This window comes from Rattus rattus, chromosome 7, assembly GCF_011064425.1.
Source record: "Rattus rattus isolate New Zealand chromosome 7, Rrattus_CSIRO_v1, whole genome shotgun sequence".
Lineage (NCBI taxonomy): Eukaryota > Metazoa > Chordata > Mammalia > Rodentia > Muridae > Rattus > Rattus rattus.
Window position 1 is genome coordinate 10,552,292 of NC_046160.1, and position 19,429 is coordinate 10,571,720.

A 19,429-nucleotide genomic window follows, 5' to 3' on the forward strand; every position below is an offset into this window, starting at 1 on the left:
AACATGAGCCATCACACCAGGCTTGAGGGGAATTCTTTGAAACTCCAAGGCATCTTGATTAAATGTTACCCACTTTTTTTTAGTACGTATTTGCAATTTCAGTTACCCAAATTTCCTCTAGTTTGTTGACATTATAAATTACTTGTTCTTTGTTTATGAGTTATGTCGCGCCAAGAGTGTTTGTTGGTTACTGACATTTACTTGTTTAATACACTATCCTAAGTCCTGACAGAGTACCTTGAATGTAGCAGGTACTCTGCCGCAGACCACCCAGGGGAGTGTATCAGCAGAGGGACCAAGGCTTGGATTTCAGGTAGAGAACGGATTCAGCGTGACAGACAGACACAAACTCGAGGTGTGTGTTGTTGCAAAAAGCTTTACTTCTTGGCATAGATTTAAGCAGTTAGAACAGGTACACCATAATTGGCAGTCACCCAGCTCTTATTCATTACCCCACCAAATGTCCCTTGTAGAGTCCCTTATAGAGAGAAAAGCTAAGCATACAGTCTAGGAAACAATTCTCAACCGCAAACAACAGTTTAAAAAAACCTGCAGTTATACTGCCAGATTTGTGGGCACCAGGTATGTATTCATCATTTATATTTGTCATAATAAAGTTTAAATTCTATATTTATGGCCCCTCAGATTAGTAAGGAAACTTTTGTAACCATAGTTAACTCTTGATAAATTTGTTCAACTTGTTAGAACTTGTCTATGATCTTTCTAAAAAAAAAATCGTTACTATTTTAAATCATGCTAAACAAAACTTTTCCAAAAGGGGGGAAAGGCTTTTCTGGAACAGTCATGTTGTTAGTAACTGCAATTAATTTCTCTCCTATTTGCTGGGAGCTAATGGGTGCAGCAATTGAATTCATCGCAGCCGTTGAGTTCATCAGGATCATGATGGTGTGAGACGTTTCCATCTCTGAACTTTCAGTTCCTGAGACATCAGAAGGTACGTGACCATCTTCCCACACTGCTATATTCTGAAAATCAGATATTGTTGACAGGTTTAAAATTGCTAAGATCACCAAGGCTAGAACACAGAGGGCACCTCCACTGCAAACACAGACCCTAGTCATCATCTTTTTGTAGGGAGACACCAGGGACCTCCAGGAGGCCAAGCCACTCCAGGCACAGGCCTCTGTTCTGGATAGAAACTAAGCACAAGAGCTTCCTGTCACAGACGCCACTGGAGTGGGTGTGGCAGTACTCCATAAATATTTTTGATTTAAAGAATGAGATTCTACTTTGGGAAAATAAGTGTCATAAGTTTTAGTCATCGACATCCTTATATATTTCAGGAAAACACTATGAAACAAATAAGTATGACTCCTTACAAGAAAGCAACTGCAATGTGGCCTTCTTTAGAGCAGGAAGTTAAAAAAAATCACTTTACAAAATTATTTATAATACAGCCAGTTTCCCCTCTCCTTGTCCCTCCTCCTACAGTTTCTTACCCTATTCTTTCTCCCCCTGTCTCTGAGAGGATGCTCACTAACCACCAGGCCTCCCTGCTCCCTGGGGCCTCAAGTCTCTTGAGGATTTGGTGCATCTTCTCCCACTGAGGACAGTCCTCTGCTGTATATGTGTTGGGGGCCTAGGGCCTGCCCATGATGTTGCCTGGTTAGTGGCTCAGTGTCTGGGAGCTCCCAGGAGTTCAGGTGAGTTGAGACAGCTGGTCTTCTTATGAGGTCACCCTCCTCTTCTACTTCTTCCAACCTTCCCCTAATTCAACCATAGGGGTGCCTGACTTCAGTCCTATGATTGGGTGTAAGTGTTTGTGTCTGTCTCAGCTCCTGGTTGGGCCTCTCAGAGGGCAGCCATGCTAGGCTCCTGTCTCTAAGCATGTCATAGCATCAGTAGTAGTGTCAGGCCTTGGTGTCTCCCCATGAGGTGGAGTCTCAGTTGAGCTGGTCACTGGATCACCATTCCCTCAGTCTCTTCTCCATTTTCTGCCTGCGATTCTTTTAGAAAGGGATACTTCTGGGTCAGAAATTTTCACTGTGGGTAGCTAAAGCAATCACTTTTAATATAGGACTTGAGCTGTGAAAAAAAACTTAGTCCCATGAATAGCAGGAAATAGGACATTTAAGAAGATAGTATCAAATATCCTTTACCAAGCTGAAGATTTATTATGCAGAAGTAATTAACTTGTCTTCCTTGTGAGTTTGCCTTGTCCTTCCTCCAATGATAAGATAATGTTAAACGTAATCATATCCAGATAGCACAGCTTTGCAGCCAGGGCACTTTTGACTCCTTTACTCGGCTAGCAGATTGTACAGCACCTTCTGATTCTGTCAGACTGTCTTCAAGAAGGAACACTTTTCAAAAGAGTTTTTTTCATTGGGGCTTCTTATGTCTTAGGACCCAGAGCTATCTTTCCTAAGCTTAGTTCTCATTAACCATACTTTGGTAAAACAGTTAATCACAGTTTGTTCCAATGGAGTAAAACAAATCCCTTGTGGTAAGCTTCTCATTTTTAATGATTTTTATTTTAAAAAATGTATAAGATTATCATAGAAATTATTACATAATACCCAGAGTTCAGCTCACTTTCTACCTACAAACTGTAAGTTTCAACCAAATCATAGTATTTGGAATTAGAACGCTACTAAAAGCGTTCAAATTCCAAATTCTTTTAAACTTATTTTTGTAATATGTGTGTTGGAAGTTGAAAAAGATGCTTGTCAATGGAGGTCAGTAGACAACTTGTAGGAGTCACTTCTCTCTTTCTGCCATGTGGTACCCATGAATTGAACTGAAGTCATTAAGCTTGGCATCAGGTTCCTTTACCGAAGGAATAAACTCACCAGTACATAAAATAGCTCTCATTCTTAAACATGGTAATCATGTTTAAGGGGTCTTCTGCCTCTTCTCTAAATTAAAGAGTTCTAAGCAGTCTTTGTGGGTGTCTTTCAAGTTTAGCTTTGACAGTTACCTTTTTCTTTCTTTCTTAGTGTTCTCATTTCTTCTTCCATGAGAATCTTCCTAACATTACAGCACATGAAAATAAGCACGACACTAACTATAGTCTAAAACATGATCCCAGCATAGGAGAGGAGAAATATTCAGCAGCTGGAAGACACTATTTCCATATGAAATAAGCTTACCTAAATGTTACAATGATATCTTTTATAAACTAAAAATTCTACAAGGAAGCCTGACATTTAACTTATTTAATTTGATTTCTGTCATATTAATGTCCTTGCACAATATGATGAAGTTCAAAAGGGGAAGAAGTTCATTATTGTTAAAGTACAACAATTAATTATTTTCATTATGTATTGGCTAATTATGCTATAAATTATAGTGATGAATTAAAAATAAAAACTCTGATTTTTATCAGCTGTGATTTTGCCTGCTGGAGGTAAGGGTCATACATAGTTCACGCTCACAGAAATAGCACCCATTGACTGTGCTTCCCCAACTTATTCTAATGCTATAAATAAGGAACACCACTTTGGTAAATTTTCCAAAATCTTAGATAGGTGCTTCAGTGATTTGGAGTAATTTTTGCTGTGTGTATGTGTGTTTACATGTGCTTGTGCACAGCCATGTGTTGGTGCACATACATGTGTGTATGCATGTGGGTGGAGGCCAGAAGTTGATGTTTTGCGTTAGCCTCAACAGCTCTCCACTTTATTTTTAGAGGCAGGGCCTCTTGCTGAACCTACAGATTGTCTTTCTGAGTAGATAAATTAGCCAGCTTGTCCAGGAGTTTGAGTGTGCAGCTTCCTCTGATCTGCAATTATGAGAAGGTTGCCAAACCCTTTTAGCTTTTATGTCAGTTCTGAGGATTCAAACTCTTGTCCTAGTGATTCCTTAGAAAGTGCTTCATTCACTGAGCCATGTTCCCAGCACTACAAATAATTTTAAAAACTTAATCCTTTTTGTTTTTTTTCTATCTGAGATTATATACAAAATACACTTGAATTTTCTGAAAGTTTTATATTTTGTTTAACTTTTTTGGAATGACTTTATAAAACAAACAGTTTATACTTTTTACTTTGGGAAGCTATTATGTTAACAATGGATATCACTTATATTTTCAAATGTTCAGAAATTCTTACTACTACCCAAATATTATTACTCTTAAATATAATTTTCCACTATATATAACTTAGAAAGTGTTGTTAATTGTGAGCCTATCAGTAAAAATTCTGTATTTGAATTAATTCTTTTCAAAAATAATTTTAGATTTTTAAAAATTTTATATGTCTGAGTGTTTACCTGTGCACGCGCGCGCGCACACACACACACACACACACACACACACACACACACACACACACACATATATATGTAATTTATGTGCCCTGTATTTATGAGGGCCAGAATAGAACAATAGATTTCTTGAAACTGAAGTCACTGATGATTGTGAGCCAATATCACAATCACATTACATCACATTTTGGGTGCTGGGACTCAAGCCTGGGTCCTTTGCAATCATATAAAATGTTCTAGTAGCTATGTCTCCAACTACTGCTTAAAAGAATTCTTACAAGGTATCTTCTCTAAATACTAAGTCAGTACTTAGCAATCCTGCTCTACTTCAACAGCATTGTGTTTTCCTATGCCCCTTAATAGATTTTTCCTATGCCCCTTAAATAGATCTCATTCTGAAAGGTTGAGAGTAAGGATATGATTTCAAGGCTCTGAGCATTTTTCTGCACCCCTAGAGATCCATTTGTCCAGCTACCTTTCAGCCTGCCATTAGCCGCCTGCTGAAACAGAAACATACAGGTTATATTCCTTCCTCTTGCCTCCAATTCCCAACCTGCCATGTTTGCAGGGGCACACTCAGCTGCTGGGAGACTTGAACTGTTCCCTGAGTTCCTTTGTCTAGCCCATGGCTGACTACCAGAAGTCTGCTGCAGTAAAAATATCCAAGTTAGGCAGCCCTTCACAATACCTGCTAAATCAGGAGCATCAAGGGACAATGAGATAGTTAAAGGCTAGCTTAAGAATATGATCAACAAAAGCGAAGGAAATATGATACCTTCAGAGCATACCAATACTACTACAGCAAGCCCTGGATATTTTTTTTATGTTAAACTTTTTTATTGGATATTTTTATTTACATTTCAAATGTTAGTCCTTTTCCTGTTTTCCGGGACATAAGCCCCCTATCCCACCCCCTCCCCTTCTTCTATAAGGGTGTTCCCCTCCCCAACCATGCCCTCTTCATTCCACCCCCAGCATCCCCTTCCTCGATATCTTAATACAACCAAAGCACACAAAAATGACCTTAAATTCAGTCTTAAGTAGATCACAGAGGCCTTTAAAGAGGAAATGAATAAATCTAAAGAAATGCAAGGTAATACAATTAAACATGTGAAGGAAATGAATAAAACTGTTCAAGACCTAAAAATGGAAACAGTAGCATAAAGAAACAATCTAAGGTTATCCAGAAATGGAAAATGAGGGGAGGAGAACAGGAACGACCGCCACAAACATTACCAACCTAGTATAAGAGATGGAAGACAGAATCTCAGGCAAGATCAAGAAGACATGATAGAAGAAGTTGATATATCAAAAGATGTTAAATTTAAAAAAAATCTTGAAACAGAAGATCCAGGAAATCTGGGATATGAAAAGACTTAATCTAAGAATGTTAGGAATAGAAGAAAATGAATAGTCTCGGCCCCAAGGAGTAGAAAACGTTTTCAACAAAATCATAAATAAATCTCAACCTAAAGAATGAGATACCTATAAACATATAAGAAGCTTACAGAGCATCAATTAAATTGAGTCAAAAAAGACAATTCTCCCATGATATAATAGTCAAAACACTAAATCTATGGAATAAAAACCAACCAACCAACTCAAAACAAATGAACAAACAAAAAAAATATTAAAAGCTCCAAGGAGAAAAGGCCAAATAATATACAAAGGCAGACCTATCAGAATTACACCCTATTTCTCAACAGAGGCTCACAAGCTTGAAGGGCTTGGACAGATGTCTTGTACCTCTAAGAAATGACAGACATCAATCTAGAATACTATACCCAGCAAACTCTCAGTCACCATATATGAAGCAAACAAGATATTCCAAAACATAACCAAATTTAAACAACTTCTATCCACAAATACAGCACTATAGAAAATACTAGAATTAAAACTCAAAACAAAGAAGGTTAAATATACCTAAAAACAACCATAGAAAATAAATAATTCAGTACCAGAAAAAAAAAAAGGCCACACGCCTGCGTGCACACGCATGCACATACACACACACAAAACCTATCTATTCAATATAGCACTTGAACTTCTAGGTAGAGCATTAAGACAACTAAAGGAGATCAAAAGGGTGCAAATTGGAAAGGATAACGTCAAAGTACCACCATTTGCAGATGTTATTATATTATGCATAACTAATCCCCCAAATTCTACCGGAGAACTCCTACAGCTCTTAAACTTCTTCAGAAAAGTGGCTGGATAGAAAATTAAGTCAAAGAAATCAGTAATGCTCCTTCATATACTCAATAAATGAACTGAGAAAGAAATTAGAAAATTGAGGAAGATATCAGAAGGTGGAAATGCCTCCCATGTTTATGGATCCAAAGGATTAAATAATGAAAATGGCCATCTTACCAAAAGCAATCTACAGATTCAATGCTATTCCCATCCAAATCATAACACAATTATGTGCAGACCTTGAAAAAGCAATTCTCAACTTCATATGGGAAAACAAAAAGCTCAGGAGAGTTGAAATAATCCTGTACAATAAAAGAACTTCTGGATATATCACCATTTCTGATTTCAAGGTATTCTACAGAGAAATAGTAGTAAAATCCCATGGTATTGGCATAAAAATAGACAGGTTGATCAATGGATTAGAATCAGAGTACCAGAAGTAAACCCAGACACCTATGGACACTTGATATGTGATGAAGTCAAAACCATACAATGAAAAAAGGAAGGCATCTTCAACAAATGGTGCCAGAGTAACTGGATTTGTGCATGTAGAGGAATCTAAAAAGACTTAGACCTATCACCCTGAACAGCAATCAAGTCCAAGTGGATCAAATACCTCAATATAACTGTGTACACTAAATCTAATAAAAGAGAAAGTTGGGGACTACCTTGAACTCAATTGTACAGGAGGCAATAATTCCTGAATAGAACACCAATAGCTCAGATGCTCAAAACAAAAATTAATAAATGGAGCCTAATTAAACTGAAAACTTATTGCAAGGCTAAGGACACCATCAAAAGCTGAGAATATCAGCCTACAGAATGGGACAAAACCTTCACTAACCATACATCCAACAGAGGGCTAATTATATTCAAAATATATAAAGAAATTAGATACTGATATACTATTCAAGCCAAATGAAAAAAATGGGTACAGAGCTAAACAAAAATTCTCAACAAAAGAATCTTGAATGGCCCAGAAACACTTAAAGAAATGTTAAATGTCTGTAATCATCAGGGAAATGCAAATCAAAACAAATCTGAGATTCTACCTAACATTCATCTTAATGTCTAAGATAAAAAACTCAAGTGACAGCACATGTTGGCTAGGATGTAGAGTAAGTTGAACACTTCTCCATTACTGGTGGAATTGCAAACTGGTACGATAGCTTTGGAAATCTGTTTTGAGATTTTGCAGAAAAAGAATATTACCCAGGACCAAATTATACCACTCCTGGACATATACTCCAAAGATGCCACACTATACCGCAGTGACACTTGCTCATCTATGTCCATAGCAACTTTATTTGAAATATCCGAAAACTGGAAATAACCTAGACATCCTTCAACTGAAGAATGGATAAAGAAAACGTGGTTCACTTTCACAGTGGAATACTAACTACTTAGCCATTGAAAACAAGGACATTATGAATTTACAGGCTAATGTATGGAGCTAGAAAATACCTTCTAAAAGGCCTTGTAATAAGTCTTCAAAATTTAGCATCTAAAAGATGATAATTTACCCTGAAACGAGATCAGATATACTGGAGGCTGAGGCAATACTACATATTTGGAACAAATACGCAGCTTGGCCTTCATGTGGGTCTCCTAACGAGTGGAGTGAAGGTTGCCTCTTACTCTGTTGCCTGCCATTGGATCCCATTCCTAGGGATTCCCAAGCTGGGTTGCTTGGTTGGGCCTCAGCAGAAGAGGATGTGTGTAGTCTTTACTGGACTATGGAGTGAGGGCTGTGATCAGGATGTAATGTGAATGAGAAGAATAAATTATTGAAAAAGAAATATGTGATTTTAAAATAAATTAAAAAAAAACACATGACTATATTACTGGCCATAAAGGTCCTTATGGTCAGTAGCTCATATTTCTAAAAGTCTTACATTTGAAAATACTTTAGTTAAGTTGTTATGTTTTATTCAGTTTTGGCACTTCTGTTTTAAAAGTTGAAATCATGAAGAGTGGGCTAGGTAGGTAGAATTGTGTAGATGTTTGCTCATGTGACCAGACATAGAGTATGTGGGTCTGCCTACGTGTGTACAACGTGGGTGTTGAGAATCATTATTCCTAAATAAATGCCCAAATTTGTTAAAGTAATTGGTATAGAAGGCCTTGTAATAAGTCTTCAAAATTTAGCATCTAATAAAGATGATGATTTACCCTGAAACGAGTTCAGATATACTAGAGTTCATTTAATTTTTCGGTTATACCAGAGTGAGTTCATTTTATTTTTAATAATGAATTCCTTTGGAGTAGGACTTTTTTTTTTTTCATGGCACCATTACCTTAAAGGATTTGGATAAGCCCAGATTTCACAACAAAGGAAGAGTGGACATTCCAAACACTTCTCATTGAGGTCACACGAGTCACTTCATGGGCCCAATTATCTTCCAGTTCACATGAGGATAAAGAGTTTCAGGCAGATGGCCACTAACCACATCACCACTTACCCGGCTTTCTACAGTTTACACTTTTCCACGGTAAGATTACTGCTGTACAAGGAGCAGCACAGTTTCACACGCTGGTGCAAGCTCTCTTGTGAGATACCCAAGACAGATGCTGACTTACCATATGTGTCAGTAACACTCAGTGCAGATTTCCTGTACCAGGGAACCTGAAGATGAAGCACGCGTGTCCGATATTTCAAAAGCCTTGGTAGGAAAACTATTCCAAAGCCCCTTTCAAAGTCTTTGTGTTTTATATAACTACCAGACAAAAGCTAAAGGAGCAGTTTTTTGGATCTGCTTCCCTTGAAATCATTTATATATTTGCACCATTTTGAATCTCAACATGATTTATTGTGCAATTTCACTTTAAATATTAGACGTCTTAGGGCTGCCAACATTAGGAGCCTGCTTCACATCACGAGCTAGTCAGCTGTAGAGCCAGAATTTACTCTCACATACCAAGGCCCATTCTTTACATTAATTCCTTTGTGATATTTCTACTATTGTATCTTAGTGAGGAGGGGAGAACTTACTAGAGTAAATATTCAATGCAAGTATATTTGGGAGAGTTGATGATTAATCTTCATTTTCAACTTGACTTTGGTTCATGTATGCATCTGTGATGGTCTTTTCAGTATGTTTAAGTGAGGGAAGGTACATCCTGAATATGTGTATCACTGCCTCATAGTTTTAGACTGCATAGAAAGGAGACACAGGTATAAACACCAGGACTTACTGGTGGCTTCATGCTTGCATATGCATTATGACCAGGTGCCTCTAGCTCCTGCCACAATCCCTTCTTCACCATCATAGAAGGTGCCCTTACAATGTCAATCAAAATAAAATTTCAATTCCTTATGCCCCTTCAAGTAACACAGTATAAGATAGATTTCATCATACTAGTTGTCACATGGATAATGTTTACATATATTTTTCACTAAATTTTGAAATACACACAGTTGTATAATTGAATTTATAAGGCAATCAGAGGCAATACCATAACACTAAAAGTTTAAAGCCTAACCTTTACATAAGGGAAATAAAAAATATGGTTTCATTTATGTTGCAAATGAACATTTGCCTCAACGTATTACACTACAATGCTCTAATACAAAATAATTAAAAGAAGGAAACAACTTGTCACAAAACCAAAATATACCCAAGAGCCAATAAAAATATTTAAATGTGGTTTTTCTTAGCAACTTGGGCATTGGCAGCTCCTCTTTCTGAGTGGTGACATCTCTAAGGATGGGGGGATCTGAGTGACAATCGGTTGGAGGATTATTGGCGTTGAAGGCCATTTGCTGACATCTGTTCTCATTGCTCATGGTTTAAAAAGTGATTTTCTTTCTCATCCTCTGAAATGGAATGCAAACACACACTCACTCCGAAACTCCATTCGTTATTTGGAAATGGAATTCTGCATAAAAGGCACTTATGAAAAAATAAATGGACATTTGTCATCCTCACCATTCATCATGAGTGTTTATGTTGAGATGGGAGGATGTGCAGGAGGAAGAAGGTCCAGCCGAAACTATTAGAAATGTTGTACAAGGAAGAAACTCCTATCCTTTGTAGAAATAAAATAATTCTTAAGTGTAGCATTTCTGAGCTGTGACCCTCTCAAGCACATGCGAGTGTTGCACACTAACTATACTCGATGTGTAGTTTGGAGACAGGTACACCAATGCCAGGAAGATACATGCCATCATCCATGGGAGTGAATCAACGGAATTAGCCTGTGAAAATGGATAGTCAAATGTTATCACACATTTCTCTGAGTCATAATGGTCTGAAATAGCCAGTGCAAATGTTAGTGGTAGTAATGCATGGGGAATCTTACTTTTGGGGAATATTCTGCAGTTGTCACTGAAATTCGGGAACCTGAGAAGTAATAACATGGCCCCTATTATTTTTGTATTAATGATAGTAGATGGTAAGTGCTGTATATAAAAATGGATGAAATACCTTCATGTTGGTGCTGCAGCTCTAAGAACCAAGATAATAAAAAATGGCTATTGATACCTATAAGGTTTCATGAAGTATGTCATATTTATTTAAGTTATCACTAAATTTCTGTACAAAGACCTTCAATTAGTATTTTATAGATAAATTTACTACAAAAGAAGAATGGAATATTCTTAGGCCCTTCCTTGGAAGAAGCAGAAATAAATACATTATTGATAGAAGAATACTTGATACCAAGACCAGTATGTTATTACTCAAGGACATCATGGCTGATTTAACTTTCTTCTTTCTTCTACGTGATTGCACGGTGTTGGTGAAACATAGTGTGTACACTGAATTGCTTTTCTTGAGTTTTGGCTTCCTTATTTGACTTTAAGAACAGATTTGGGATTTACTGTCCTGGTTAAAGTACCGACGGTAGGCACACCAAGGAATATATCAAATTAAGGAACATAGAGGTCCAACTGATTCTTCTGCGTGGTTCTTGTTAGAAGTCCTCCTTTTGCTTCACTTAGCACTTTTCAAAGGCCAGTGTCCTGGATTACTACTTTTTCTTTCTTTTATTCATCTGCTCCCAATGAAACCTAAAGATTCAGATAACCTGGGCATCTTTCTCCATCATTCATAGGAGTAAAAATGTATAATAAAGCAAGAAGGATTAGACATAGTAAGAATAGAAGGGCATAGTGGTCTTCAGTCCTTCTTAGGAGGGGGAACAAAATACTCACAGGAGGAACTGCAGGGATATGGAATGGAGCAGGGACTGAATGAAAGGTCATCCAGAGACCGCCCCATTGGGGATCCATCTGATATGCATCTATCTGCCAAACCCAGTCACTATTGCAGGTGCTGCGAAGTACTTGCTGACAGAAGCCTGGGTATGGGTGTTTCCTGAGAGGCTTTACCAGAGCCTTACTGATACAGATGTGGATGCTTGCAGCTAACCATCACACTGAGCATGGGGACCCCAATGGAGTAGTTAGAGAAAGGACTGAAGGAGCTGAAGGTGTTTGCAACCCATAGGAAGAACAAAAATTCTGACTAACCGGATACCCAGAGCTCCCAGGGATTAAACCACCAACCAAAGAATACACATGGAGGGATCCATGGTTCCAGCAGAGGAAGGCCTTGTCCGGCATCAATAGGAGGAGAAGCCCTTGGTCCTGCGAAGGCTCCTTTCATTTCCCCAGTGTAGGGGAATGCCAGGGTGTTGAAGTGGGAGTGGGTGGGTGGGAGTGGGAGCATCTTCATAGAAGCAGGGGGGGGGAGAAAGGCAATAACATTTGAAACGTAAATATATAAAATATCCAATGAAAAATGCTAAAATATTAAAAGAAGGGTAGAGTAGAAGAGGTAACATACCAAAAACTCATAGCTGGCTAGGCTATGAGCTCCAGGGGAGAACGTATGCTATTATTCTGCTAAATGGATAGACTAATAAACTGTTGCCCAAATTCCAACTAAGACATAGTGTTAATGTAAGTATTTAAACTATTTGGTTTAAGCATTTAAACTATTAATCTATTTGGGACATTGCTTATCATCTTGATTTCTACCTAAATTATTCCTAATCAGAATTTAGGAATAAGGCACAATCGGATAATAAGTTTATGCCTATGTGCAGCATCTTTGTAATTAATTGTTCCTGTGCTCTATTACTTAACTTTCTCTATGCTTGTTTTGGTAGCTAAAATATGTACTTTTTGCATTGTAATACTTGGTGGCTAACAAAGTCAACTAATTAGGTAGGGCTATCAAGTCTGCCCTGCTCAGACTCTACTTGGCAATTATTCATTGGAACATGCTTTTAATCTTTCTATGACATTTTCAAATATAGCTTCTTTTTCCCCAACGTAGCTGCATAATCTCTCATTAGAAATGTTAATCTCAAATTTAATAACTGGGCAGCGTTTTGCCATGACAATAGCAGCCTTGGATGCTTAGACATTTTAGTCCTAGTATTGCTTAATTCTTTAGACAATTGTGCACATCTAAGATCATTGGACCCAAGACGCTGTGGGGGCCATCTGGAATCTTCCTGTCAGTAGAACCTATAAAGCCATAATGTCTGTTGCACAGTGAGTTATTTTGAGAGAACAGGATATAGTCAAATAATTTAATGATTTTTTTTCAATTTCCTAGAAAAATAATAAAATTATTACCAGCATCTTTTTATTTTCTTGAATAAAACAGTCACGAGCCAAATAGTATCTAATCATAATAATATTTTAACGTTTTGGATTCTAGAACTATTTCTGAAGAGTTAAATAAATTCCAATGGTCTCGTTTAAAATATTAATCAAATTATAATTAACAATTCAAAAGTGTCACCTGAACTTAATGCTGTCAATCAATTTGCCTTTAGAAATTCATTCACTGGATCTGTTGGTAGGAACACATTTTTAAATTTAAGTACAGTGGCAAGTTATTTTGTGGTTTTGCCTATGTAAGAATTGGTATGATGTATTTATTTTAGAACTTTGTGGTGCACAGGTTTTTAATACTTCAAATGACTAACATGCTTTCATTTTTACATCTTAAAATGAAATTTATGAAGTAAAAAATCCCATATATTGAACTAAACTTTTTATAATTCTTTTTTACACACTCTAGCTTTCTATATATTTTATCTTATCTTCTACACTTAATAATAAATATGAGAAGTACAATAAAGTGAACAGAAGTCTTTCAGTACCTGTTTGTGACTAATCTAACATACTACTACCATTCTATTATCAACTGGCAGGATCTTCAGTCATGGAATCGAGACAGGCAAGTGTCCTTTGTTACCATTAGACTTTTGCTTCCAATCATAATGGAACTAATGCTGGCTGAACTAGTGACCAGGCTGATCATTCATTAAATAGACAGGAAACGCTTATTGGTTTTCTGCACTATGCTAGTCTTGTAGGATAGTACTGTCTAATGGTACATTTTTTCTTCTTAAATATTTATACATTGTGAGTAACTCTTATACTTGGAATTATGGCTCAATATATATGTCTTGTCTTCTTGGTTTGATATGATCCTTGATTTAAAGTTGAGGGAGAGACTGGTGATGCTTGAGTTGCTGTTGAAGCACAGAGGTGTCATTAAGGAAATACTTTATCAGCTCCAGCAGGACCATGCCAACCTTGAATAATAGTTTTGCACAACACATTGACATGTCTACATGTGGAGTTGAGTAGCATTTAACCTAAGTGTTAAGACAACAAATAAGACAGATGCAATAGAAGAAAAATGCCTGTCATAATCAGTTTTTCAGAAATGTTATAGCTAGTAAAGCTATTGTGAACTTCAAACTCTATTCTCTAGATTTATAGCTTCCAAGATTAGTGATTTAAGTTAACTAGCACCAGTTGAAGCTTGAGTGCTTAGCTAGGTTTTTTTTTCTCAGCAACACCAAGGGAGACACACTGATTCTAAAGTAGGTGTGATTTTGCTTTTATAGATTGTCAGAGATCTGAGTTGATGCTGGGGCCTTAGCAAAGGCATCTGAAGGGACAAAGTTTCACATGAAAACAATCTCCCCACTTGTCATTGGTATAGCTCTCTTGAACCCTGCTCTCTGTAACTTCATATAATCAGTCATAAGGGGCTCAGATTTTGTAAACAACCAGGCTTTGTGACCTAAAATGATCTTTTAGAACAGAATCCAGTAATTGCGTATAAGAACGAGGCAAGAGGAATAGAAAACACAGGTTTTCAATAAGCAACAACCTACGTGACAGGAGTTTGTAAGTTGTTTGTTTTCTTACAATGGTCACATCTTATCTCACTTGTATTATATAATTTATATTTTAGTAGGAAAATACATAATTTATGCAAATTAATGAATAGTATTTTATCATGGTATTTTGTTAATCATTATTATATGAGTGAGGGAATTAATATATAATTATACATTAAACTTGATACACAATAGATGACCTATAAGATAAAGAGGCTTATTTGGGTCAGGATTCTGATAGCAAAGAGATCCAAGCAGCTTGGTACTTACTGATGCTGGTCTGGGAAGGTGGGCACCATGACTACATTACCAAATAGCCAAGGAATGAAAAGTGAACTAGTTGATTTTAGAGGGGCTCAAACAATTAGACAGAATACAGCCAGAGAGGGAGGAAGAGTTTATAATTTCCCTTCTGTAACTACTTCAAAAGGCCCACACTAATTTGTTTCAAAGGCACTTGTTCACGACCTGACCAGCCATTTGTCATGATGTCATAATCCCTAAAGTATCTTTTCAATCTTGACACATTGGCGAGCAAGCCTTTCTCAGAGGAACAATGTTCAAGCCACAACAACAAATAAAAACACCATATAATGGTATTGCCAATGAAATTATTTGTATTATCTGTTAATGGACCTCTGGAAACTTATAAATTGTACTTACCTGAATACACACAATACACATTTTATTTCTTTGGCAACACTAAAGGCTGAACCCATTGAATTATCACAGATATGAGGCAAACACTCGTTCACTGAACTATAATTAACTTCAGTGGGCCACAAACCAAAAAAATGAAGGTCTGATGGGGGAGGGGAATGAGAGAGGAGGATTAGCGTAAAAAATAACTAAATTTCATCATATAAGGGTGTAAAGCTGTGGAAAAATACTGATAATGATGATTTTGTAATGTAATGTGTGACTCTTCTAATGTCTACTATACTTAAGCTCATCTCTGTTACATGAAGGTCAAAGCATATTAATCTTTGTATTGTAACATATGCTCTTATGTGATAATATTCAAGTGATTTTGGAATTTACTTAGGTATGAATAATGATTGCTAATATGGATGAATAATGTTTTGGGGCCAACGACTTAAGCAATGTCTCTGTTTAATCTTAATTAACCCTGAAGTGTTAACTATTATATCTTCTTCTTTAATGGTCAGGGTTCAGAGTTATGGGATTTATTACAGATGACAATGCAGCCTGTAAAGAATACTTCTCAGAAAGTTCTGGAAACAATCCCAGAGCTACATTGTAAAAATGACTGGAAAAGGTATCTCATCTGTCACTGTCATGGTTGACTCAAGGACAGCAAGCACTGCCTCCCTCAGGAGAGCGAACGGTTACTTCAGCCTCCATCGCCCATTTCTGGGTGCATTTGGGCTGCTTGTATACCGGAGACTGTTCCCACCCCTTCGTCACAGAGGCGTCTTCGCTTTCCTGTGGTTCCACAAAAGCGAGGTGACTTCCTCTTCACAACCCACGCTTCAGTCTGCCTTAATTTATGAAGAGAAACTGATTGAAGGAAGCTGGATCAAGTGCGGAATTTTTTATATGAGTTGATTCTACAAACAGACTTTATCCTTTACTCATCCACTGTGTAGAAAACCATTCCAGGAGAATTTTGAGTGGTCCTGAGAAGGGAGCTTGAAATATTAACGGAAATGTAGAAGGCATAAAATCTTAGATCACCTAGCTGGAAAGCTTAGTAGCTAGGGAGGGACGGGGCCAGGATTTGATTCTAGACAGCATGCTTATCAGTCATGCGCGCCCTATTTCACGGAAAGTCTCATGGCACACATAACTTAGTGGGGTTCAAAGCTCTAATTGTATGTAAACAAAAGCAAAACTTCTATTCCTTACATTTTGAGCATTTGTTTATAGTTGTGAGTACTTTGTTTCTTAAAGTGGTTTACAAATAACTGTTTAGACTGAATAATGGGATATTTTCTTCCAGGACTCATCTTTAGGTTTCTTTGTAACATGAGGCAGAGCATTGTGCTTGGTGGTCAGAAAGGCACTTGTTTGAAGAGGTCCTCCAAGTATTTTATTTTATCTCATTTAAATATCACAATGAGTAGAGGTATGGAGCTGTGGAACTTTAATTATTCCTATACTTTAGAGTCTGAGGCTTGAATACACTCAATTTGAGATAAGCCTAGGCTATGTAATAAAACCTTGTTTCAATAACTAACTAACTAACTAACTAACTAGATATCACAATGAAACTACATGCCAAAATTGTTAAAAGAGATTAATAAACTTAGGTAAAGTCAGCTGGTCTGAACATCTGGACAGATGATAAAGCACATGATTTTCTGCTGCTCCTGTAAATTTGGTAAATCTCCACCTGAACTTCTTTGCAATAACTGAGGTCAGAAGAGGAATGTTTTCTAAGGTACTCCATGGCCTTCTAGTGTCAAAAGCTAATTTGTTTAAATATTGAGTGTTGCTATGTAAGTATTCATTCTTGTGTAATTAAACCCTGATATAAACAAGAAATAAATCATCCTTTCAGAACTAATGTAGGAAGAAAATTGTATTCTCTTTTATATATATATATATATATATATGTACACACACATATAAATACACATCATACATATATGTGTATATATATATGATATTATGATGGATATATATAAAACCATATATATGTGGTAAAAATAACTGTACAATATCTAATCAATATTATTGTTCTCTTTCATTATTGATGCATACAGAGTAGTTCAACATGAATTAACAATAATTTTATAAATATAATTTTAATCTTATTTCTTTTATTATTTTTTAAAATAAACAATTTTTAAAAATGTATCCTTCTTTCATATATTATATTCTGCCTGCAGTTTCTCCTCCTTCCAATTCCCCCAATCCCTCTTCCTCATTTCTCCTTTCCCCTAGAAGTACTCCTCAGTTTCTCTTCAAAAAAGTACAGGAATCCCAGAGATATCAACCAAACATGTCACATCTAATTCCAAAAAGACCAGGCACATACTCTCATATTAATGCTGGATGAGGCAACTCATTAGGAGGAAAGGAATCCCAAAGGCAGGCAATAGAGTCAGAGGTACACATACTTCCACGGTTAGGAGCCCCAAGCTGTGCAATCATAACACATACACAGAGGACTTGGGTGAGGCCCATACGGACTCCCGAATTGTTGCTTCAGTTTCTTTGAGACTGTTAGTTGGTTCTCAGGCTCCTGTTTTTATTCGCCCTCTTCTGCAGGGTTTCCTACACTCTGCTTGAGGTTTGGCTGTGGGTCTCTGCATCTGCTTCCAGGAGTGGCCGAGTAAAACCTTGCTGCTGATGATTAGGCTCTCGTCTGACTCAGAGTGATTGTTTTCTAGTTCCATCTACTTGCCTGCAAATTTCACGATATTTTTAACAGCTGAGTAATATTCCAATGTGTAAATGTACACCATTTTTTTTATCCATTCTTTGGTTGAGGGACATCTAGGTTGTTTCCAACATCTGGCTATTACAAATAAAGCTGCCATAAACATAGTTGAGTGAGTATCCTTTTGGTAGGAATGGAGCATCTTTTGGGTATATGCCCAGGAGTGCTATAGCTGGTTCTTGAGGCTTATTGATTTACAATCAAAAACACAAGTGACAACTCTCGCTGTCAAGGATGTGGAGCAAGGGGAACACTCTACCGCTGCTGGAGAGGATCCAGCCATCATTATTTGAAGTGACAAATGCAAATGCAGAGGAGCAAATATCTATTGCAGAACAATAAAAGTGGCAATGTTTTTGGCAAATAGTTATTTTATATATACCTTATCTGAAATATTCTATCTTTCCTTGCCAATACTTTTCTTTCCAAATATGTGACTATTAATTGGCTTTCCCTGTTAGTCATCCCTTCAGTAACTTATGGAAAATGCAAATGGTGCTGGTGAGATGAATTTTTAATTCTGTAAGCTACAAAGAATGTACCTCCCAAGGAAGGGTGTGTGTGTGTGTGTGTGTGTGTGTGTGTGTGTGTGTGTGTGTGTGTGTATGGTTGTAGAAACAGAAATTCGGCTAGTATTAATTGCTAACAATTTAGCAAAAATGCAATTCTAACACAGGGAAGTAGGAAAAAGAAGGGAAGAGTTAAGAATGAAGCTTTAGGAATATGGCAGTCATATTTCACAACTAACAGTGTTTGTCAGTAGAGATGCACAGCCACAGAGTCCTGTAGGCTGTATTCTATCGGGAAGTATAGAAAACCAGTGCCTTCTAAGAGTGTTCAGGAGAAAAGGATGGACAGGATGTTGAATCCATTCACTGGTTCCCTCCATCTCCTGCCTCTGCCTGGTTGATGTATTGTCCTCACAGGCAAAATTAAGTGAAGACTGTTTTGCAAAAAACATTTTATCAAAGTCTGAAAGTAGTTAGAAGAAGCCAAGGGCTCCCGATAGCTTGTCGGAAGACTTTTAAAACCTAGTAGGCCTACATCTAATTGCTTTTAACAGTGTTTGGAATGAAACAAATGGGTAAAAAGGAGAAAGAAAATGTCAAGAAGCAGCCTGGTTTCTTGTTTATGTTGCTATAATAAAAGCAACAGAAGAGAGTAAGGGCTTGTTGCAGTTCACTATTCCAGGTTATAGTCTACCATGGAGAAGAAACTACAGTTGCTGGTGCCTGAGGCAGTCAATCATATCCTTAAGCAGGAAGCAGAGAGCAAGAGCACATGTACACAGCTCATATAGTCATCTGCAGTCCAGTATCTGAGCCCACATAATGGTGCCACACAGAATTCTTCTACCCCAATTAATCTAATCAAGACAGTCTTTTTCAAGCAACCCCAAAGGCCTGAATCCCAAATTATTCTAATTTAACTAAGATGACAATT